This window comes from Ostrinia nubilalis, chromosome 7 (genome assembly GCF_963855985.1).
Source record: "Ostrinia nubilalis chromosome 7, ilOstNubi1.1, whole genome shotgun sequence".
NCBI lineage: Eukaryota > Metazoa > Arthropoda > Insecta > Lepidoptera > Crambidae > Ostrinia > Ostrinia nubilalis.
This window is the reverse complement of record NC_087094.1, coordinates 8565508-8590160: the sequence shown is the minus strand read 5'-3', so window position 1 is coordinate 8590160 and position 24653 is coordinate 8565508. Positions and strand designations below refer to the sequence as shown.

Here is a 24653-nt window from a genome sequence, read left to right as displayed (position 1 = left end):
ACTATAGGCCGATAGCAATCACCTCCTTGTTCTCGAAGATAATGGAATCCATTATCAACAGCCAGCTCCTTCGGTACCTAGAGGCCCACCAGTTGCTAAGTGACCGACAGTACGGTTTCCGTGGAGGTCGCTCGGCTGGTGATCTTCTGGTCTACTTGACACATTGTTGGGCACAGGCGATCGAGACTAAGGGGGAAGCATTGGCGGTCAGTTTGGATATGGCGAAGGCCTTCGATCGGGTTTGGCACAAAGCGCTTCTTTCGAAGCTCCCTTCCTATGGGCTTCCCGAGAAATTATGCGGATGGGTCGCCAGCTTTTTAGCAGACAGAAGCATTAAGGTCGTTGTCGACAGTAAATGCTCAGACTCTATGTCTGTGAATGCTGGTGTCCCCCAAGGCTGTGTGCTATCGCCTACGCTCTTCCTTCTGCATATCAATGATATGCTGCAAATTAGCGGCATTCATTGCTATGCGGACGACAGCACGGTTGATGCCGCTTATACCGGCCGCGCAAATATCTCTCGGGAGAACGTCATTGAGAGCCGTAACAAACTTGTGTCCGACATTGAAACCTCCTTGAAGGAGGTCTCAGACTGGGGTCGACGCAATTTGGTCCAATTTAACCCTACAAAGACACAAGTTTGCGCGTTCACCGCCAAAAAGTTGCCGTTTGTCGTATCCCGCTGTTTCGAGAGCACTCCCCTAACTGCCTCAGCCAATATCGGAATCCTTGGTGTTGACATATCGAGCGAAGTCCAGTTCCGTGGTCATTTAGAGGGTAAGGCTAAATTAGCCTCGAAGAAGCTTGGTGTGCTCAATAGATCGAGACGGTATTTCACTCCAGCCCATTGCAAGAAAGGATTTTTCCCTGGCGGCTTGGTGACTGGAATTGAACCGCCACCGGTGCAGACTGAGAAGATGGTGAATTGTCTGCACGTGGAAAAGAGGTTGTCCGGCTTGCAGAAATTTATATAAGTTACCGTTCCTTGTATGAAATTAAAAAAATGTAAATAAAACAGCTCCCTCTCAATTGACACAATTTATTTTTATCTCGTATGCTCGTATAAAGTTAACAATTACGATATTATAATAACTACTGTAATAGTGCCAATCTCAAGGGATTCAGGGTCGTTAATTAGGTTCGGTTTGGTGAATATTATTGCCACTACAAATTTCTTAAAACTCAGCCTAAATATTAAAAGACTCTAATAGTTAAGATAACTGCACTATGTCAGGTCGGAAAGACTCCTACTTGAAGGATGGAAAAGTGGGTACCTTGGAAGCCATGCGGTTATAAGCCGTTACCCTGAACGTTCCTCTCTTCTTCCGGGGTCCAACGGGTCTCGCACACTTTTAGGCTCCAAGCAGCGTCCTCCACGGCCTCAAGCGCGCAGTGCCAGGTGAAGCTCTTGCATCTCTTCGACAGGTAAGCGTTCAAACTCTTGCAGAGACAGAGGTTTGATGACAAGGAGGAAATGCGAAGAGATCAGCAGTTTAGAAAGGACAAATATTTGATACGAAATGAAGAGAAATTAAAATATATGAAATATCAACATGTAAAATATGAAATCTATGAAATCCCGCATCTGAAACGAAAAATACGTGTGTCAGCATCACATGTGGAACGTGGCATTAGGTTATGAAAAAAACCGCAATGGGAAAGAAATACTTACGAAGGCTGTTCACTAATTTGAGCTTCGCTCGCAGCCCTCAGCAACCCAATACCCTCATCCGAATAGAATTTAGGGAATCTCTGAAAGAAACGATCACATGAAATAACCACGTACTGGAATACGAAAAATATCAATCACGAAAAATAAATAAATTCTCCGACGGGAACTTACCTCATGTGTGTTATTTTTATTTATTCATCAAGAAATTATCGTGGATGCATTTTGCACCACCCGATTTGAAATAAAAGGAATTACATTCCCGAAAATAATCAAATTGCGGTTGCGCACGATCGACAAATTCCTAAGTCATTTGACAGCTCCACTGACAGCCGCTCTGTCATAGACATCGCGATACGTTTCGTTTCGCCGTTTGAAAAAGTAAATACTGTACTAATAAAACCATGATGAAAACAATTTCCAGAACACTGAAAATATTCTATTTGAAAAATAGAATAATCAATATAAAAACACTAGGAAATGTTTCATCAAAGTATATTTCAATTAACTGAGCAAAAAGCGCCATCTATTGCAAATTAATTCTAAATCACGCCAATAGATGTCGCTAGTGGTATCCAAAATCAGAATATTGAGAAGAAATATTAATTTGTGAAAAAACAGCAAACGGCAACGTTACAATACCCTCCCCCCTAGACATTCGCACGGAGAAAGAATCTGAGCTGCCCTCAGCGAACTACAAACTGAAAAAGAGAAAAAAAAATGAATCTTTACACCAGAAAGACCCCCAAAAAGTCCAATTGAGAAAAAAAACTAACTTACTAACTATAACTAAACTTTCACAAAAGCAATACCAAACCAAAATAATCCATCTACCAGGACTGATGTTCTACCAGCCAAAAAAAAATCTCTCCTGTCCGAGCATCCAAAATTCCCCATAAAGTCCCAACTGTGAACCAGTGGTACTCGATTTCCCCAGTAAAGTAGAACTTGACATGCAATTCTACTCGTTTTTTTTCCAAAACGTTGTTAGGCTATTTCGGCCATAACTAACATTATTTGCTAAAATAAAATAAAAATGCCTGGGTTATAAACCGCAGAACAAAACGTCGCTGATCACAATATAATTGGACGTCATCGCAACAAAACACAACCACAGGGAATAGTGCTCAAAACACATGGAAACAAAAGTCTGGACTATAAAGTCACAGAGAAAAAAACACGAGGCAAGTATACAGCAGATACTTGTCCACTCGAAAAAAGAAAAATAAATCGCATACCCTAAATGGGGCGATCACAAAAAAAAACTAACCTAAAGGTTTCCCTAAAAGGGAAAAGTAGCCTTGGCGTCATTGTTGGTAGAATACCAAACAACACTTGTGAAACAAGTCCTACGGCTGAGAACCCTGGCAAAAAAACTATTCGGCGAACTGAGGGTGAAAACAAAAGACAAGGATTAAACCTTGATGTCCTTGATATGCCAAGTACCGAGAGGCTTGCCATTGTGAGCAATTAACTCGTAAACAAGCGGAGATAGTACCTTCTTGACAATGCACTTCTCGTACTTTGGGGCAAGCTTGGTAGCCTTGAACTTCTCAGCGTCACTCTGAATGTACGTTTTGCGCCACACCTCCTGACCCTCTGAAAGTTTGACGTTACGTCTTCTGAGGTTGTAGTACCTGGTGTTCGTAGCGTGGGCCTTCAGTAAATGCGAACGTACCTTCTCGAACACTTCCTTCAAGACGCCAAACTCCCCTGCATAGTCTTCTCTTGGCATAGCAACTTCATACTCGCAGTCGTCCGTTTGCTTATAAAAGGAGCCATTTATTATAGGTTCTCTGCCATGAACCAAAAAGAACGGTGTAAATCCGGTAGATTCGTTCACAGCACTGTTAAGTGCGAACTGAATCTTAAACAAATTGAGATCCCAGGTTCTATGATCTTCTTTCACGTACGAAGATACAGCAGTCATTACTGTTTTGTTATACCTTTCGACCAAGTTTATCTGTGGCGTGTATCTAGGACCGTAATGTACACGAGGGACGTTATATTTCTCCAACAGGCTACGAAATTCCGATCCCGTAAATTGAACCCCATTGTCGGTAATTACGGTTTCAGGAATTCCATGAGCCAGGAGGACATAGTTCTCGAACGCCTTTGCCACAGCTGCGCTAGTCGCGCGTCTCAAGGGAAATAGCATTGTATATTTTGAAAAACAGCAAGTGACCACTAACAGATGAATGTAACCTGATCGGGATCTAGGCAAAGGTCCGACTAAGTCTATCGACAAAGCTTGAAACGGTCTGAAACATTGCTTAGGCTGACCCATGAGTCCAGGTGTCAAGGTAGTCTTGTGTTTGTACGCGGAACAAGTTGTGCAATTTTTTACGAAGTCCATGACGTCGCGGTACATCCCCGGCCAATAATACCTCAGGCTCAATCTTCGGTGTGTTTTGAATACACCAAAGTGTGCTGAAGTCGGAGGTTCGTGGTTTTCGGCGATGACTGCTTTCCTCTTGGACTTGGACACAACTTCTTTCCAGTCAAACTCCTGTGTCAGGGTATATTTACCTTTACTAAGCCTGTACAGTTTCCCATTTTCAATGCGATAGTTGGGGTAGTTCTTTGGATAAGCCGTGCAACCATGTATCACTTTATTATACCACTCGTCATCAACGTCTACTGAAACTGAGGTATCTATAGCATCTACATTCAATAAACGCGAGAGAGCGTCTGGGACAACATTATCCTTCCCCCTACGATGCTCGATAGTAAAATTGTATTGGGACAGACGACATCCCCAACGAGCTAAACGACCTGTCGGGTTCTCTAAGTTCATGAACCATTTAAGGGAAGCATGATCCGTAATAACCTTAAATGGTCTGGTGCCTAGGTACGGTTCAAATTTCTCTACCGCAAAAACTACCGCTAGTGCTTCCCTTTCGGTTGCACTGTAGTTACGTTCATTCTTATTAAGTGATCTACTAATATATGCAATAGGATGGTCATTCCCGTCTACTGTCTGGGTTAGCATACCACCTATGCCGTAACTTGACGCATCGCAATGAACAGAAAAGGGCTTCTCAAAATCTGGGCATGCTAAAACTGGAGCAGAGACCAAACAATTTTTTAAAGATTCAAAAGCCTCTTGTGCAGCTGGGTTCCACAAAAATTTAGTCTTAGTACTGGTGAGGGCATTCAAAGGCGCAGCAATGGATGCAAAATTCCGGATGAACCGACGGTACCAAGAACAAGTGCCAATAAACATTTTAACCTCTTTCGAAGTTTTTGGTACCGGGAAATCAAGAATTGCACGCACTTTGTCTGGGTCTGTCCTCAAACCATACTCATCAACGATGTACCCTAAATATTTCAGCGACTGTCTAAAAAATTTACTTTTTTCGAAGTTAATCGTCAAATTTGCACTTTGGATACGTTGGTGCAGTCGCTGTAGTAATAATAAGTGCGTATTGAAGTCCTCTGCAACTATTATGACGTCATCAACGTAACAAAAGATCATTCCTTTAGTTATGTCACTACAAAAAGGCGTTCCGAACAACATGTCCATCAATCTTTGCTGACGAGCAGGTGCTCCGCAAAGACCAAATGGCATTACCTTAAATTTGAACAAGCCTCTCCCTGGAACAGTGAAACTAGTTTTCTCTTGTGACTGTTCGTCTAATTTAATTTGCCAGAAACTAGATTTAAAATCCACAGAACTGATGTACTTAGCATTTCTAAGGCTGTCTAAAATTTGAGGTATGTACGGGATAGCGTAAGCATCACCTTTAGTGACTGCATTAAGTTTACGGCAGTCTAAACAAAATCGCCATGAACCGTCAGATTTAGGAACCATAAGTACGGGATTATTCCACGGACTTTCACTAGGTGTAATAACATCTAGCTCCAGCATCTTATCTACCTCCTTATGTAACTCCTTAGACTTCTCAGGTGACATGGGATATGGCCTACACTTAATCGGTGAAGCTTCGCCTGTGTTTATTGTGTGCTCAATAAGATCCGTCCTACCTAAGCCCTTGCTTTCAAAAGAAACACTATGAAACTGTTTGATCATCCTGTCTGCCAATTCACGTTGTTCCAAGTTTAAGTTTTCAAAAGACTGAATAAAATTGATAGGCTTGTCAATGTTCGATGAAGTTTTAAGAAAATTTTTAGGTGCCTCTACGTAACAAATATTTTGAAAAATCTCTGGCATTAATTTAAAATTTTTCCAAAAGTCTACTCCTAAAATGACATCAGAGACAATTGAAGGAATGACATAAAATGTAATTACCTTTGTGACGTCCTTAAATGTAATAGGTAATGTGATGGTTCCTATAGTGCTACAGAAAGACCCATCAGCAACAGTAACCGTTGATGCACACGACTCATCCAAAGAGTAACCCAGATCAATGAAACGTTGGTGTGCTCCGTTACCAATAATTGAAATTGCAGCTCCAGAATCCAATAATCCGCAAACAGTCATGTCTAAAATGTTCACGTTCAAATATGGCCGAACATCATTTATATTAGGTTTAAACAAAACCGAAGTAACGTTGTTGTTTTTGAAATAAGAATCAACAATGTCTAACCATTGTTTATTTTCAGAAGGTTCGACATCTTCTGAAAAAACATCACTTCGGTTACCTGCTAGTTTTTTGAATTGGTAGCACTTTTACACTTAGCACAATTTTTAGTAGTGTACCCTACTTCACCACACTTAAAACATAGCAACCGTTTATCCGTACAGTATTTTGTACTATGTGTATTTGCCTTACACTTCAAACACAAGAGTTTTTTGTTAGAAGTAGGTTTACTGTCAGAAAAGGGTGGTTGTGTGACAGCAGTAACAGGCTTTGGTGATTTACCCTTGTAGGTGTACTCCGGATTCATACACGGCTGTTTAGGTGGTTCATTGAAGGTACTAGTTTGCTGACGTCTTACTTCAATTTTACGACATTTATCTTTGAGGTCAGCAACAGTGTCGAAGTCGTGTAAAGCTAACAATTCAGCATAGATAGGCCTAATATTATGTAACAAGATCTCAATCTTATCTTGTTCAGAAAATGGCCGTTTCAAACGCGAAAACATTCCATTCATAATAGCGAAATAAATGTGGGTAGGTTCATCCTGACCTTGTGTACGAGAACGAATTTCTCCTATCAACCTATAGTCATAATCTGCAGGTGCAAACTCCTCAACCAATAATTCACTTAGTTCCTTCCACGACGAGACCTGATCTTTGACACCTCTATACCATAAGAGTGTTTGATCATGGAAAAAACAAAACGCCGACTTAAATAAAATACTATCAGAAACACCAAAAGCTGTCGCGCGTTCATTAACTAATTCCAAAAAGGAATGCACACTGGAATCAACTGAAAACTTTATGTTCCAATTTAAAACATTTACCTTCGATGACTGGTCCACAACAACAGTTTCCCTACAATCGTCTGAGTATAAATTGGAACTAGATTCACCATCTGATTTGTTTGTGACGAAGCCTTCTAAAACTGAAAAGCACAAGTTCAACTTCTGTTTTAAGCTAGCATGAATAGCTGCGTCAACAGATTCCTTACACGCTGCTAGCCTATCCAGTCGGTGAAGCAAGTGGCAATACAAAGCCTTCGAACGAGTCAGCTGATACCGCTCCTTAGTCTTCTTGAAATTATCTAAGTGTGATTGTAATTCCTTTAACTTGCCAGAAATATTGGGCAATTCCACACTAGGTTTAAGTTCTTCATCAATAATTTCCTCAGGACTAAACTCAGAACACAATGACTTAAGTTGTTTTTTCATTTTGGGAACTGTATCTTCCGGCGACTCAGATCGAACAGTTATCTCATAAATAAGTTCGTCGCGTAATAATGAATGGTAGTAAACCGTTTTGGTATCCATTGTAAAAAACTATGTGTAAAATAAACTAAGTGGCAAAAATATTATTTTAAAATTTTTGAATGAAAATGAATTTAAATTGTCAAATTTGTTGAGAATGGCACCTTACAAGATTGGATAAAACCTCTCACTTATGTTCTAAAACACACAATAACAACAATAATGTTATTGTTATAAAAATTATACAAGTAACTAACAAGTATGTAAATAATTTACAAAAAAAAATGTACTAGGTAACTTCAAATAAATGTTATATGTCCGCAGTGACACAAAGGAAATTGTTACCTTAGTACAAAATAACAGGTAAATAGGTACTTTGTTATCCTATTACATAAACTAATTTTAAATTTCAACAAAAGTGTTTGTCCTTGAAAAATTAATTAAAATTAAAGTAAGTAACGGGTTATATGTTTACATAAAGAAACACAAAAGCAGTGTAGGTATACTAAATCGATAACCTAACAATAAAAATGTTACTTACTTGTCCCAACTATAAAACAAGTTTCAACTCAACAAAATAACCAAACATTATGTAGTTCCTCATAAATAAGAGTAAGTACGCTCTGTTATAAATAGGTTATAAGTTTATGTTGTTAACAAAATAACATGTGGGCCACAAAAATAAAATACAGGACAAACACAACACACAACATGAGAAATTCCCTAATTACAATAATAAAATAACTAAATAAAAGTGTATGAAAGGATAGTCAGCAAACAATGTCGCTTCTTTTATTAACCATCCACCCATAAACCTTTTACAAAAAGGGTGGCAATAATAAACACCAAAGAGGGGCCCCACGTTGGGCGCCACTGCAAGAAAGGATTTTTCCCTGGCGGCTTGGTGACTGGAATTGAACCGCCACCGGTGCAGACTGAGAAGATGGTGAATTGTCTGCACGTGGAAAAGAGGTTGTCCGGCTTGCAGAAATTTATATAAGTTACCGTTCCTTGTATGAAATTAAAAAAATGTAAATAAAACAGCTCCCTCTCAATTGACACAATTTATTTTTATCTCGTATGCTCGTATAAAGTTAACAATTACGATATTATAATAACTACTGTAATAGTGCCAATCTCAAGGGATTCAGGGTCGTTAATTAGGTTCGGTTTGGTGAATATTATTGCCACTACAAATTTCTTAAAACTCAGCCTAAATATTAAAAGACTCTAATAGTTAAGATAACTGCACTATGTCAGGTCGGAAAGACTCCTACTTGAAGGATGGAAAAGTGGGTACCTTGGAAGCCATGCGGTTATAAGCCGTTACCCTGAACGTTCCTCTCTTCTTCCGGGGTCCAACGGGTCTCGCACACTTTTAGGCTCCAAGCAGCGTCCTCCACGGCCTCAAGCGCGCAGTGCCAGGTGAAGCTCTTGCATCTCTTCGACAGGTAAGCGTTCAAACTCTTGCAGAGACAGAGGTTTGATGACAAGGAGGAAATGCGAAGAGATCAGCAGTTTAGAAAGGACAAATATTTGATACGAAATGAAGAGAAATTAAAATATATGAAATATCAACATGTAAAATATGAAATCTATGAAATCCCGCATCTGAAACGAAAAATACGTGTGTCAGCATCACATGTGGAACGTGGCATTAGGTTATGAAAAAAACCGCAATGGGAAAGAAATACTTACGAAGGCTGTTCACTAATTTGAGCTTCGCTCGCAGCCCTCAGCAACCCAATACCCTCATCCGAATAGAATTTAGGGAATCTCTGAAAGAAACGATCACATGAAATAACCACGTACTGGAATACGAAAAATATCAATCACGAAAAATAAATAAATTCTCCGACGGGAACTTACCTCATGTGTGTTATTTTTATTTATTCATCAAGAAATTATCGTGGATGCATTTTGCACCACCCGATTTGAAATAAAAGGAATTACATTCCCGAAAATAATCAAATTGCGGTTGCGCACGATCGACAAATTCCTAAGTCATTTGACAGCTCCACTGACAGCCGCTCTGTCATAGACATCGCGATACGTTTCGTTTCGCCGTTTGAAAAAGTAAATACTGTACTAATAAAACCATGATGAAAACAATTTCCAGAACACTGAAAATATTCTATTTGAAAAATAGAATAATCAATATAAAAACACTAGGAAATGTTTCATCAAAGTATATTTCAATTAACTGAGCAAAAAGCGCCATCTATTGCAAATTAATTCTAAATCACGCCAATAGATGTCGCTAGTGGTATCCAAAATCAGAATATTGAGAAGAAATATTAATTTGTGAAAAAACAGCAAACGGCAACGTTACACCATCGTCTGCAACTTTACAAGGCGCAGGTTCGGCCTCATATGGAATACTGTTCTCATCTTTGGGCAGGTGCGCCCCAGTACCAGCTTCTCCCTCTGGACCGCATTGAACGGAGAGCAGCTCGAATCGTTGACTGCCAGGACATTTCGGATCTCCTTGACCCCTTGGCGCTGCGTAGAGATGTATCCTCACTGTGCATATTCTGTCGCATGTATCACGGGGAGTGCTCCGAAGAATTATCCGGACTTATTCCTGCCGCCACTTTTCGCCACCGATCTACCCGACAGCACTTCCACCCCCATCACTTAGATGGTTGGCAGTCCACAACAGTACGTTTCTCTAGAAACTTTCTGCCCCGTACAACCAAACTGTGGAATGGACTGTCGTCTGCGGTGTTTCCGGACGGATACGACCTGCAAGCTTTCAAGAGGAGAGCGTATCTTTACCTTAAAGGCCGGCAACGCACCTGTAACGCCCCTGGGTCTGCGGGTGTCTATGGGCGACGGTAATCACTTAACATCAGGTGATCCGTTTGCTCGTTTGCCTCCTATCACATAAATAAAAAAAATAAAATAAAAAATGTTAGTGTGCCAAATTAAGATTCAAGTAATTTTATTGTAAGTTGTTACTAAGTTAATAGACGATCGTGGCTCTCGAATTAAATAGCTTTCTCATTGGGAACGTGAAAATTATTTGAAAAATCATATATTTTTGGTAACATTTTAGCCCATAGGTATTTCTACCGTATAGAAAGTTATTTTAAGCCGTTTTTGTAAGAATTTCGAATCCATTCCGAATCTGAACGATAACCATGACTGAGTGAGTTCTGAAATACGTGATACAGAAATAAATTTATCAAGATCTAGTGACGCAGCGAAACAGAATAAAGTTGCTCAAATTATCGGAAACATAGAGAGAAATACTGGGTAATATTGAGAACCATGGGGGAAAAACGAGTGTTTACCTAAGAGGGGCGAAAAGTGTGTACCTGAATGTGCTATAGTTACTTAGCTATTGGTTCCCCCGCTTACATACTATCCTGTAATTCCGATATTTTATAAAAACGGAATTATTTAAAAAACTAATTATGTAATTAAATGTTGAAACATCATGGAAGAAATAAATAATTGAGTATCGAATTTTTTTACTTTTTAGGGCAACTTTTGCACCTTTTGATTTATTATCGTCTAACAAAAATAAAATCAATTTTTATGTAGACAAAGCTAGTAAAGAAAGAAGAAAACCTGTGCAAAATTTTCATAAAACAAAACAAAACAAAAGCCGTCCTCCTGAGATATGGTGTTCGTAACGCAACTAGTGGTGTGTGAAAAAATATGATCGCGGTCGCGACGCGTGCCGCTTAATGACGTCGGCGCAAACCAAAGCAAAACTGCTTCCACTCCAGGGACCTTTTTCAATTTGAATTCGAACCCTTTTATTCCTATATTCCTGTCTTTAATCCACAATAAAATTGTCTGTTTTATGTAAGGTCCTTTGTAGAAAACATCCGTATTGTCCAAAGTTATATTTGCTTACCAAATAGGTGTACCCACAATAAAATTTACAATACAAATTAGACATAGTCGTAATATGACTATCATTACCTACCCCTCAATATCTGTATACATTCATCTAATTACGGGTTTAATTACTCTCATCGTCATAAACGAGATTGCAATCGAGACCCACAGGTATCTGGAATTGACCGCAGTAAATGCTCCGTACGTGTATACGTATGTAAGTCATCTAACTATAGTTTCTCGTAGGAGTTGAATAGGTAGCTAAAGTTTACTCGAAAGTTTCGCAGCTGAAGCCAAAACGTTCACATAGATGCCCACAACCTGTGGCATGAAAAAATACGGCCGCCTCGTAATGACGACAACGAACTCCACTCTGTCGTACTACCCCCCATTTCAAGGGGTTTGTGCCGGGGAAATGGGGAACGGGAACCATGGAATACCATGTTGCTCACGAGAAGTGCAATAAAAATTGTTGTGTACGCTCTACTTACGAGTTGTTTTTGTTATATTAAATTTTTCGTGACTGCCAAATCACTTTCAAAACAACGGCATTTTTAAACCTTAGTTGTGAAACTTCAGCTTACCTTAAAAAGAACGGGAGAAACAGTTTATAAAGGAAATTTTAAACATTCAAATGCATTTTAATTAATAGGGATTTAGTGTGCGTCCCCGACTCAGTCTAGTTATGCCCGTTTTTATTGTTTCAACTTCACCTTTTGTGTCACAATGCGAGTTTTATGGCCGCTATATAAAATTCCTTACACAATTAACTTGCACCCCTGTCGGTGGCGCGACAACCAGCGGCTGTCGGATCCTATTGAATAAATTGCGTAATTAGTGACACGCAGTATAAAATGAATAGATAAAGTTAATAGCCTCATAAGAATCTGAAAACTGTTAAGTTGACGTGATTATTTAGATAAATTAGGTATCTTGCAGTTGAAAACGTTAGATAAAGCTATTAAAAACTTAATAAAGCGTGTTTTGAGAGGCCTATGGCCCTTCGAAGAGCTATTTTTGGTTTTAAAAATAACTTAACTAACTAACTAACAAAATTACATCAACCTATGCAATTATAATATTGATAACGTTTATAAAGCAATTATAATTAAACAAGATACAAATTGCATTCGTAGAGTAATAAACAAGTACCGTAGCAATTGTTCCGCGCTGCAGCTTAGCCTAGACTGAACTACGAGTAAAACAGTGGAATAAACGCATCTATCTTATAATCTCCGGAGCGGCTAATCCACGGAATCCGTCCACGTAGCCCGGCCTAATTGCCGCACCTAGCTGTAGTATCATTTACCGTCCGACGGCTCCCTGTTTTTCCCTCGCTGTAATAAAAAATCGCTCGTTTGTCCGTGATGAATGACGCCGGCGACAGACTCCGCGTAATTGGCTGTCGAAGACTAAGGCTAAAAGCATACACGTGTCGCCCAATCGGCTGCCATCTGGAAGTCTATTGTCTACTGCCTTTATCGCGCCACGGTTGTACGCAATAAATCCTCCGTGTAGCATTGTATAAGCCAAAACACCGAAGAGCCATACATATACAATGTACACCTTCCTGCTACAATATCCAGACAGGGTTTGCGTCATGGCCTCTGGTGGATGTGGCGTGAGAACAATGTCCACTTGTATGGAATGTAATGAAATATTGATGTCTGTTTTATAAACAATATGCTTAAAGTTTCAAGGTAAAACCATTGCTAAAAGCTCATTAAGTAGGTGCTTTTATTCGAATCTAAAATTCTGGTCTTCATATCTAATGCTGTGTTGCTAATCCAAACTTATAAACAGTGGTAATCTTATTAAAATAATTATTGTTAAAAGTAAACCAGTTCCACCATGAACTTACAACCTTGAAAATAATTCTGATGCATAATTATCGTCGAGGTAGAGCGCTGATTAGCATGGAGAGGTGAAAACTTGTTTCCCAAATTCAATGTTGCTCCCACAATAAAAATGGTACGTTTTAATGAACATAATCGCCGGCATAAAATCTAAATCTTGTCTTCTCTTTTTTACTCAATCAAGAAAACCAGTAAAAAACTGTATCGCAAATTATGGGTAAATTTTTATGTACAAATTATACTTAACACCCACACGTAATCGGCAAGCGTCGAGGTGTGATGTATCGGGCAGGAATGTTATTAGAACGCTGCGGAATACTCAATCGATCGGCCAGAAAAGGAGGCTTTTTGCAAGACGCCGACATCCAAGTTCGGAGCCGAGATAGGGCCGCCTCTTTGTGGTTATTGAAAGCTTACAAAAAGAATGCCACGCTAACCGTAGGCGTTTAAGCGGCTATACGTATTCGTATAGCACCATACGAGGTAATAAATCGAGGGAGAAGCAAAGCTTATATGGCTTTAGTAGATACGTATACATATTTTTGTTATTGTGAAATTAAAAGTAAAATAAATTCACCATGTTTATTACTTTCATTAACGACCTTGATTATTGCATGAAAATAAGCTTAATCTGAAGTAAGTCTTAGATAAACTTCTTATGACTACTTATTTTATTCTAAAAATCACTAAATTAGCTTGTATTCGTACCTATGCAAGCAAAGAGTTACCCTTCGAGCACCCATGCAATAGGTACCTTTACTATTGTCCGCGAGAACTTTTTAGCGAAATGAAAGCTGGGAAATGAAGTTCACAAACAGACTCACGGTACGATGTCTAATTGTCCCAAGAATTTGTTATAGTTCATACAGTATTGCAATAAAGTGGTTCTATAAGGGACGCGACGGCGGCGCGAGCGGCGTTGCCGAGCGACGGAGCCCTCGCCGCCTGCCATTGTCCAAAGAACCCACTATATCGTATTGTCCGCTTCTTATTTCTCTCCTCTTCACGCTCCACTATAATGGGAATTTTTGAAATTGCAACAATACACATGCGGAATGGCTGCGCTGCAGGCAAGCTGTAATTTTGCTCTTATTTTCCTTTCTAACTGGACAGTTTATTTCCTAGTGTCTAGTCGTGGTTTAGTTATTTGCTCATTTATAACGACTATAGTGTCTGATAGATAAATTATGGCAATATATTTTGTCATCTCCCATAATTTATAATAACAAACAATAACGTGTTTGAAAATAAGTAGGAAAATAATGGTTTGCGACATCTAAAACTATCTACTATTTCAGCATTGTAAATATATCCATGAAAACATTATTCATGTAAACATCAGTGCGCTTATTAAGATAGATTATCTGAGTAATCGACTCACCTATTCAATCCCAACATTTCATAACAAATTGACCTTAAAATTTATATTGCTGTAACTAAGCTACTTAAACGACAACAAACCATAAAGCTTAACCCATTTACAGCCGGAATCGTAAATTCGTATTGGTTATGAAGTGACCACCTGGGGCGGCCATACTGGCCATGTGCGGCGCGCGCGGAAACGGAAGCGCACGCGCCGCAGCTGGCGTGACCCGCGCATCCTATAAGCCTTAAAAGTGTGAAGACGCCTGTGGTCAGCTTGCAGGTTTCGCGGTGGACAGCTTTTACTGGGTTAATTAAGTACAAATCCATACTAAGTACCTACCCGAGGGATTCCAAGTCGCATCACACGTCACATCTACTGTTTTTGTACTTAGATTTATTAATGTACTCGTATCAGTCAATCACGAAATCGAAACATACTACGTCTAAAGAAAGCTACATTTTGTATTAGGCCTTGATTAATAAAATCATACGTTCGTTGCCCAAGAACTACAGGTGAATACGAAAACGTTTATTAATATTATGTATTATTAAAATTGAAATCTGTGAACAACACGAAATACTAAACATGATTTCTCTTTATACTCAATAACTAAAACCAAGGTTATTCGCCTCTAACGCTTCTTCTTCTGTAAATAAAGTTGATAAATGGGTTAATACATACTTCATAAACGTCTCTATAAACACATTCATAACGTATTTCGCAAAATGTAGTGGTTGGAAAATGTTTTTCAACTCAAATGCATTTTAAAGTAAGCAAGTAAAGTAATAGTAAAATAAGATTAGTTGCCTACTTGTTCTCTAGTTTATTTGTCCAATTTCCGATTAAGAAAGATTCGCTCGATTAGGTTCGTTCAAACCCGCACTACCGCCCATTGTCTCCGCGAACTAACTTTAAATGCCTCTCTTCCTTTATTAGCTCGCACCTAACATTAGTTTCGCTTATCGATCCTCGGCGATGATAAATAAAACAGAATTGCCTATATTTCAGACGCTCTCGCAGCAATATCTCTTAGTTGAGTCCAACAAATCAACTGATTCACGCCATAACCTTTGTAGCGCGATGAAGACTCAATTTGCATTAACCTAGAGTACAAAGCGCGTACAAGCACATATTTCATCTTGAGAACAATGGTACTAACTCAAAATTGTCTTAAGAAAGTTGTTTTATAATCACTATAACAACAACACATAATATTATTACGAGCATTGCTGTAATTGAGTCATCGCAGACTACAGACTTTTAATCAACCGATATAAGTTTGATCTCTTTTAATCTATATGTGGAATCGACAGATGCCAAATCTGTGTAATGTGCGCACTTACCTACATGTCATACTGATTAACTGCCTGTGGAGAGTTTATTTCAACGGAACATTGCCAAAACTAGCCAAAAATAGATACACCGAAAAAGTCCTCAACGTTATTTTTGTCACGTAACAAAACCCCAAACGCATAGTCGGTTATGTTTTATTTAAAAACTCCCACAACCCATTGCAAGTCAATGTCGATCCACTAACCAATACACCGCGGAATCCGCAGAAATTCCCCGCAAAGGTGGAGAGCGGGTCTATGCAATTCAACTTGTGATTTTGTGTTCACTTTGTGTTTTAATACGAAAACTTGGTCTAGACTAGTCCCCCGTTCTTGTGAGGGAAGGCAGGATATTTTCTGTTAGCGTAATACGTCTTCATGAGGCCATCGATGTTCGCCAGCGAGCGACCACACTGCACTTTGTCTTCATTTTCAGATGCGCGATTCATTTTTATAGAACGATCGTGATTTTTGTATGAACGATATTTTGAAGCTTTTTAGTTAAATAAAATGATGATAGTTTAAAAATAATGAGGCAATATATTTGTCAGAAAGAGTGCCATAAATAAAATAATTTAGTAGGCTGATAACATGATTAAGTAGCTACCTATCATCTGCTGAGGATATTACGCCCTTGCTCTAGATCCTAAGATAAAGAATAATCCTTATAGGTATGTCTTTATTTTCACTTCAAGAAGTAATTACGTCTCTATTGAGTGGTTTTCTAGAATGAATCAAAAACTTAGAAAGTTTTATCCAATATCAAATCATAATATCGTTTGGTATCGACTATCCAACAACTTGACCTACAACCCTATACAGCATTCGTTGTATCAGATCGTATCCGATAAATAGATACGACAGCGATGTCACGTGCGTCGCGAACGTGTACAGTCAGATGCAAAAATATGGACCAAACACATTTGATTAAGGCTTCGAAAGGCACTAAATAACGCCTCAAGTAGGAGAGACCGAGTCACAACTTTCTTGTTACAACTTACCTCGGTCTCCTTTACACTTTCAATTCTCAAATATGCTGTATTCATGTAAATACGAGTAACATAAAAATATCATATTTATATTTCAGAGGCATAATCTGATTAATTTATTCCTCCCATACTATATTTTTTTCACGTCTCATTAACCTACCTGCACGTTTACGCAAGATTTTCTTTTCCATTAATTCTTCAGGCTATGTCTAAGAATGTGGTTGTGAAATTAAACCTTACATTTTCAATCGAAACGTTCTCCCTTACTCAAAATGTAGGTACATTTATAAAATACACACTCGAATTGAGAACCTCTTCCTTTTTTTGAAGTCGGTTAAAAACAGACTTTAAGACAAAAAGAGTTGTTTTTTAAGCCCGACTGTACCCAAAGAGATAGGTATGCACAGCGCCACGGCCCGCCTGTATCGAGACAACTTCGAAAATCGACTTTCAATGAAACTTCCCTCCTTCCCGTCAACTTTCCGTTTTGAATTCAAACACCTACGTCCGACTTGGATTAGTCATATCTGTGGTTATAATACGGCTGGAGATGAGCTTGCACTCCCGAGTTTGATAAAACAAACTTCACAAAAGTACTGATAAGTTCTGAGGTCATGTAAACTTATGTTTTGTATTAGCTTCTGATGCTATATTTTACTCTACGAAGCATATTCAGGTACTGAATAAGTATCGAGGTATTAGTAAAATAGTATTTTGTATAACCTTTTGGTGCTATATTTGACTCTATTATGACTTTATTACAACCCTAACAGAGCAAACTTCTAGCAATTGAAAAAAGAGCTTGATTAATTAATCTAGCTTAATTGCTTAATTCAAACTTTCGCTAAGAATACTAAAATTGCATCACTCGATCACTTCGCTAATAATTCTCTGTCAACCCAAAGACAATGATTCATTTGTTTTACAGAACAAAAACGCTAACTCTATAATCGCTGTAAATCATTCTTGAAAATCCACGATTTTCTACACTTCACTTACCAATAGAACAAGATAAGAGATCTCAGATGACCTTTGGTTTGACATGGCGCCTTGTCTAATCGATAGACGATAGCTAAAGAGCAAAAGACAGCTAAATGAAAGATAAGACGATAATTCAAGATGATACGAACATAAGTCGGATAATTTTAATACAAAAACAAGCATTAATGCGATTATTAAGAGCGCTCAAACACTTTTACGAAGAAACCTAATGAGTTGATCTGTCATGTTATATCAAAGATCAAACATGTAACGAGCTTCATTATGTAATCTACGTACGAGTATATCAAAATGCGAAAGTAACTCTGTATGGTTGTTTGTCTGCTTTCACATCTAAACCACAGAAGACTCTAAACTTTTGATGAATTTAGGAATACTCGTATAATAGACCTGAAAGAGTCAAATTCAAAGTCAAAATTTCTATTTTGTATAGACTATTTAAATAGTAGTACCACAGAATAATAATAAGTACTACGTACAGAAGTTTTACTTCGCGAAGGTATTTAAAAAAATGTATGCTCAATGTCATTAACAATATGGTGTAATTTAGCCTGTCTCAAGAGTCAAGCACCATTTTGTTGACAAACGTCAGTGATGGGCACTGCGCCGAAGCTATAGGGCTGACTTCGGTAAAATGATGTGACGTGAGGTGCCAAACTGCGGAAAATGGCGGAGGAAATACATGATTTAGCATGAATTATCATGAATAATATTAACTACTTATTTACCTCTCAGTGTCTTGAAGCAACTTAAAAAAGTACATTGTGTTTTTATTATTATTTAGGCAGTTAAATACTGCACAGTATTTAGTACACCATTTTCTTTATTTTCTTCCATCATACACAAGAATACGCGTGCGTGAGTCAATGTTCCCTCGTATGTGAGGCCTTGTCGAATAGTATCCTGTAGGTGGGCCATCGTGCGTGTTTTGTTTTCGATGTAAACTCGTGGAGATGAACAGGCCTGGTAGTACTTACAAATCGTCAAGTATTTTGCTCTTAAGGAGCCTCTAAGTACATCTTTTTACCCTACTAGCGCATCGAGAACAACATTTGGCAAAACTTTCATAACGTTTTCAAAATGAGGATAGGGAATGAAAATTTTCTTAAAAGTTATTGATGAGAAAATTAATATTTTTGGTAAGATTATTTTGTCTTAAGACGTTCAGTAACAGAACGAAATCAAAGCTGTCGAAGCCGCGGGAAAAGTTAATAACATACCTACTGTAATAACAATTTTATTTTCGACGATGTTTACTCGTACGTCTCTCAATCCAACGCGGAGTACACTGCACCTTTTTGTACCTATACAGGGTGTCCCAGAATAGGTGAATCAAACTGCTAGGGGAGGTAGCTCTACTAATGTACTATCCTTAAAAAATATGAAAAAAAAATGTGTTTTTAAATAAAGTGTTTTCTAAACTCGAAATCTAGTCATTATTTTCAAAAGTTTGTTTACAGATAAAAGAAGCGATCATGTACAATTAATATTAGTAAGAAAAAAGTACAAATAAACTCCAAACGCAGCAATTATAGCCAGATACTTAGGCAAAACTGATATATTTTCACTTTTTAAAAAAAAATGTTGTTTCCTTATGCGCTTTATTTTTTTTTTCATATTTTTTAGGCATATTTCATTAGTAGAGCTACCTCCCCTAGCAGTTTGATTCACCCATTCTGGGACACCCTGTATACAGATATCTGTATATTATTCTAAAGCAGCGTCTACAGAGGCTTATTAAAGTTTTTCCATTATCTCCAGGTGATAGGTTTACATTATGGCAAGAAAACATTTTATAAAGTTATTCAAATTCACTTAGCTATTTACATAAAGCTACGTGATGCATTCAATAAAAGAATAAGCCAATAGCAGATTTTCATACTCGTCAATGGAATACAATGGTATTTTATAAAATATTTTATAGGATGAGTTATGATCTATGAACAAACTTGTGTTGATTTATGAACAAACACTATGATGAGAAATTGTTTTGAGCAGTAAAAATCGTTACAGGAGTAGGTAGTAACAATACTGTATAAATATTAAAGTTCTTATAGCAAAATAAATCACTGTCATGTTATAAGGTAGGCTCGCCTAATACGGCCAGATTGCTAAAAGGAGAGTCCATTAGTAGTCCGATAGTCCATAAGGAAGCTCATCGACATAAAAAAAGAAACAGTACCTACTTACCTAATTACAAGTTTTTTATACAGAATAATTGATCGAAATTGTAATTGAATTGACGTCTATGACAATATACCATAACAGCGTCCCTAATTTGATGATTGCAATGCGCAAATATGTATTTAGGGGACGTTAAGGAACTCTTTGTCCCCGAGACAATTTGCTGTGTTTACTCCGTTCGGGCTTTCTTCCCGGCGGTTTCCGGTCAAACGGCGAATTCGGCTCGCGGTCGCTCGGCCGCGCTATTCGATTTGCCCTAACGCGATAGTCACACATTCGCCTCCCGGTGGACCGTGTAAGTGCTCCATTCACTACGGAGACCATTATTAATACATCCCCTCCCGGCCTCCTCTCCAAGCCCTCATTGTACGCAGTAGCGAGCTAATCCTCCGTCCGGCAAAGATCGCCGATCGAATGCGACCGACCCAGCTTTGTGAAAGGTAATAGGGTCCTACGGTTAAATGCTGCGTGTAATTTTTGGTTTGCGATTGTAATTATCTATTGAATCGCATTGCTTCGAGGGAAGAGTTCAATTATGGCGCGACGCTCCAGCGGGCTGATTGATTGGTTTCGGCCCTGTTTGTACGCGTCGGCGTGATAGACACACCACGCCAATATCTACACTGAATTAGTGAAGCACTACAACTTTGACATGTGGTATACAACGGGTCGCGTTCGGTCTCAGTAATGGAATACTGACAAAATTGCGTCAAAAATGGAGGTGTTGTATATTTTAAAACAATGACGGCACCAAATAAAAATAAACAGAAATGTAAAATTGGATTTACCAAGAAATTCGTTGGAGACGCTACAGTTAACGACGTAGAGCTACGCTCACTTTTTCGGTGACATTCGTGAAAGATGCGCTTTTATCCATTATCCATTATTATCCACTGAACCATAAGGCCTACGTTAATTTCTTGTTTGTACACAATACCTACATAAAGTTACTTAACTAATTAAAATGGTCTGTTGAGGTAAACAAGGTTACTAGCCCACTGTGCTAGTAAATCAAGTTCATAATTAAACAGACAGCTCCCAACTCTCGCCTATCTGAGGATGCATCGAGGAAAATAGTTGAGATGGCAATCAATCCAGGCCGTGTACTCACCAGCGGACAGCTCCCAAAGGAGTCTCACAGCGGAGCGGCAAAGCAATTTAACCAATTTAATGTCATTCGGTTCCATTGACGGCCGGCGGTCTCAATTTGAAAATAAACGCCATTGTGCTCCTCGCGCGAAAGCGTAAAGGTGCCTACTTACACGTTCGTCTTGGCTGAATGATTTCCGAAAATAGATATTTGAACGAACATTTCCATATAAGTATGTGGTTCTTGCTTTACGGAAGGAACAGTTACCTGCGCTAACTCCCATGTGAATAAAATACGAATAGGTATGTATAGTTTTAAAAACTCTTATTTAGTTTTCAATCTATTATGGGTAAGGTAACAAAACTCCACTTTTAATGTGTACCAGTGTTTACAGCTACATGTCAGTGCCTACCATTACTGGCACATTTTAAGATAGCAGTATGAAAGCGGAGTTTTCATCACGCGTCGTCTTCGTGGCTTTTCTTAGAAAATGATTTAAATAGCCGTTAAATAGTCATAACCCGCGGTTCGATGACACACTTATAACGCAATAAAGTGGTATGACGCCCTAAAGAAGATATTTAACGGTAGAAACGCTTGCGTAAATTATATCTCGTGCCGCATTTCTATATTTAACTTTACAATAATTCTGGGTAGGTATTAATATTCTTCCTCGTGTATCACAAATAATCTAAAAAGATTATCTCTAATGGAACGTTAAGATAAACTATTTAAAGTAAAGGCTTTGTTTTGTTAATTTATTACACAAAAATGTCATTAAAATCAACAATGTAAGATGCAGGCTATTAAACTGCCCCATGCCCATATTATGACGAAGATAAAATGCACATGAAAAGCGTTATTTGCCATCGTCACGTGGCGTTAATCTCCATAAAAATATTTACGACTTTTTATCTCGGCCCATAAATAAAAGAATAAAGTGATACATCTATTGAGTCGTGTCACTTTTACTTTTTGCTTTATTCATACGTCAACTTTATGCAAGATTGCAACCATTAATAAATCTTCGTTGACTTCAAACCGAAAGAAATTGAAATATTAATAGGGATTTTCAATTTAATGAAGTGGAATTGATTGATTATAAGCTAACGGGTTCATGCAACATATCTGGAAGTTTCCATGTTACCTTCGATTCTATGCGGTACTAACTATAAAATATGCCATATCTTATGGTACAGTGCTCAGATCATTGTGTCACACTAAAAGTGCGTTGCACTATGTTACCATATTATAACCGCACTCTTTTTTTAAAGCAGTGTATATTTATTAACATTGCCTTTTGTCACTTACTTAGGTATCATTGCGAACTTCATACTCAATACAGAGTATTAGTCGTATAAATCTAAATTAATCCCGATATGAGTCAGTTAAACGACTTATGCATTTTGAACGCTCTCCGCAAGGGTCAAGATTCCTGATTGCGATTAATAAACTTAGACCTCTATTGCAGGTCAATGGTCTCATGGGTAAAGACTTATCATATAGGAATCCAACCCAACCTTCTTTATCTTATGAATACAATATGAGAAAGCAAAGCACATAAAATGCACAAATAATCGAAGCAGCTATTTCTTTCAAGTAAGTTTTATGCTGTATACCTCCGGGGTCGTGTGCAAGGTCGAGGCATTAATTATTTTTCTCCTAGAATGTGAAGCATTCAAGTTCTTGTATAAAGAAAAAGCACAATAAATTATTGTGCTCAAGTACCTGCCTACGTTATCAACTGAATCATAAATTGTATGTGAAGCTATTAGAAAAGACTTACCATTCTATTTATGGGAAAGAAATATGCTACTTACCACAAAATTTAAATTTGATCTGCATAATGACAAAGAATGTTATGTAAACGATATTCGATTGCTCCCACGTGTTGCAGCGAGGTCTCGGGAGTTAATAAAAAACTGGTTCAGTAAAAAAGTGTTTAAAACAAAATCCAGCGGAGTGACACAGACCGTACAGTGTTTCTCTAAAACACGTCAATTAGTAGTCACGGGTAACCGCAGGCATTCGGAGAGTCGAGCGCCGAGGGTGGCCGCCATCTTGGATCGGGGGTCAAATTAAATTGACATGTGGTTTGTGTAGACGTATTGTGCGCGTCGCAGCATTGTGTTGTCACCCCTAATTATACAGGTCCGGCGCAACCAGATTACCCGGCGGTAATTATAGTAATGCGAGTGGACGATTCAAATTGCCCAGATTTTCTAAAGTTATTCTGTGTATAAATCACGCCCCTCTAATCTTGCAGTTTATGAATGCCAAATTGGCTGAACGTTAAAACCACAACACAAAGCGTGTCAAAGACGATTACTGGAGTAATCGTTGCTTGTGTGCGAACAATAACATCGCTCGTGACATGATGTCTTTACTTACACAATCTAGCTAGGGTATGCTTAAAATATCACATTTTAATTTATGTATAAATCAAATGCATCTTGTCTTAGGTCAGTGAATATTTTTGAAGATTCTTATTATGATTCAAAAGTTTTTGCAGACAAGTCATGTAGAGTCTCACAAAAAATGAAACTGTATCCAATTTTGTGTACAATTACGTTAAATCAGATGAATATGAAAGGGTTCCTTAACCTTCCTATACCCGCGCGTTGGTCTCTCAGACCGACGAACTAATAATTCGGAGTTTTTTCAAAAAGTATTAACTCTATGACTTTGCGGTTTTTAGTAGCTTCATGATTTGTGGCCTGCCATTGTTTAGTGTTTGGCGATCGCTGCTGCCAAGTGTACGTCTGTCACTTTTTGCTGTTATTCGGTCTGTGAGACCGACGCGGGTATACGTGTCTCTACTTCAGGTATGTTACTATTGTTTTATTTTACAATATTACTCAATAAAATGTATTGTCATATTTTAGTGGCGTTTCATATCAATTAAGTATTACTTTATTTTATTATTATTAATTTGTTTTAGCCATTTTTGTCGTCATAATGAACGATGAAAGGATAGGGGCGCTGTTAGAATGTGAAGATTCGGACTCCAACTATGATGACCAGAGTGACAGTGATGAGGTGGTGGATGATTTAGAAGTGCAGGAGAACAACGCCGATTCTGAGCAGAAGGGTGATTTGTCAGATGCAAAAAGTATTTTTGTCTTTATACGAGCATGCAGTTATGGTATGTTCCGGTTATTATTCCACTGAAACCACTAGTGATAAATACTGTTTTGTTCTTTTATATTACTAAGGATACTTCCATTTATTATATTTTATAGTAATTTTTTAGGCTTCAAAATAAAAAAAGTTTATTTTTGTTATTAAATTTAGGCTGATGTAAAATTTTCTTTAAATTTTAAGTCTGATTTAAAGGCTGATTAAATCAAAATATCTATAAATATAAAATTTGTTTTAATTTTTTTATGCAATTATTAACCTTAACGTATAATTTAAAGCAAATTATAGTACAATACAGTACACAATTATACTATAAAACACGAGCTCAACTTTCGGTCTGAGAGACCGTGCGCGGGTATATGTGTAATGCTTTTTGGCGCGGG

At 38.1% G+C, this 24653-nt stretch overlaps 2 long non-coding RNA genes across 2 annotated transcripts; both read right to left on the bottom strand.

Moving 5' to 3' along the window:
- Positions 1–1025: 1025 nt before the first annotated feature.
- Positions 1026–2804, bottom strand: LOC135073202 (uncharacterized). The gene is made up of 2 exons (XR_010257595.1): positions 1844–2804; positions 1026–1752 (listed from the first exon to the last, which is right to left on the bottom strand). It is a non-coding gene; the product is annotated as an uncharacterized LOC135073202 (long non-coding RNA).
- Positions 2805–8513: 5709 nt separating this feature from the next.
- On the bottom strand, positions 8514–9789 carry LOC135073595 (uncharacterized). Its single transcript, XR_010257652.1, has 2 exons — positions 9332–9789; positions 8514–9240 (listed from the first exon to the last, which is right to left on the bottom strand). It is a non-coding gene; the product is annotated as an uncharacterized LOC135073595 (long non-coding RNA).
- Between the last annotated feature and the right edge of the window lie 14864 nt (positions 9790–24653).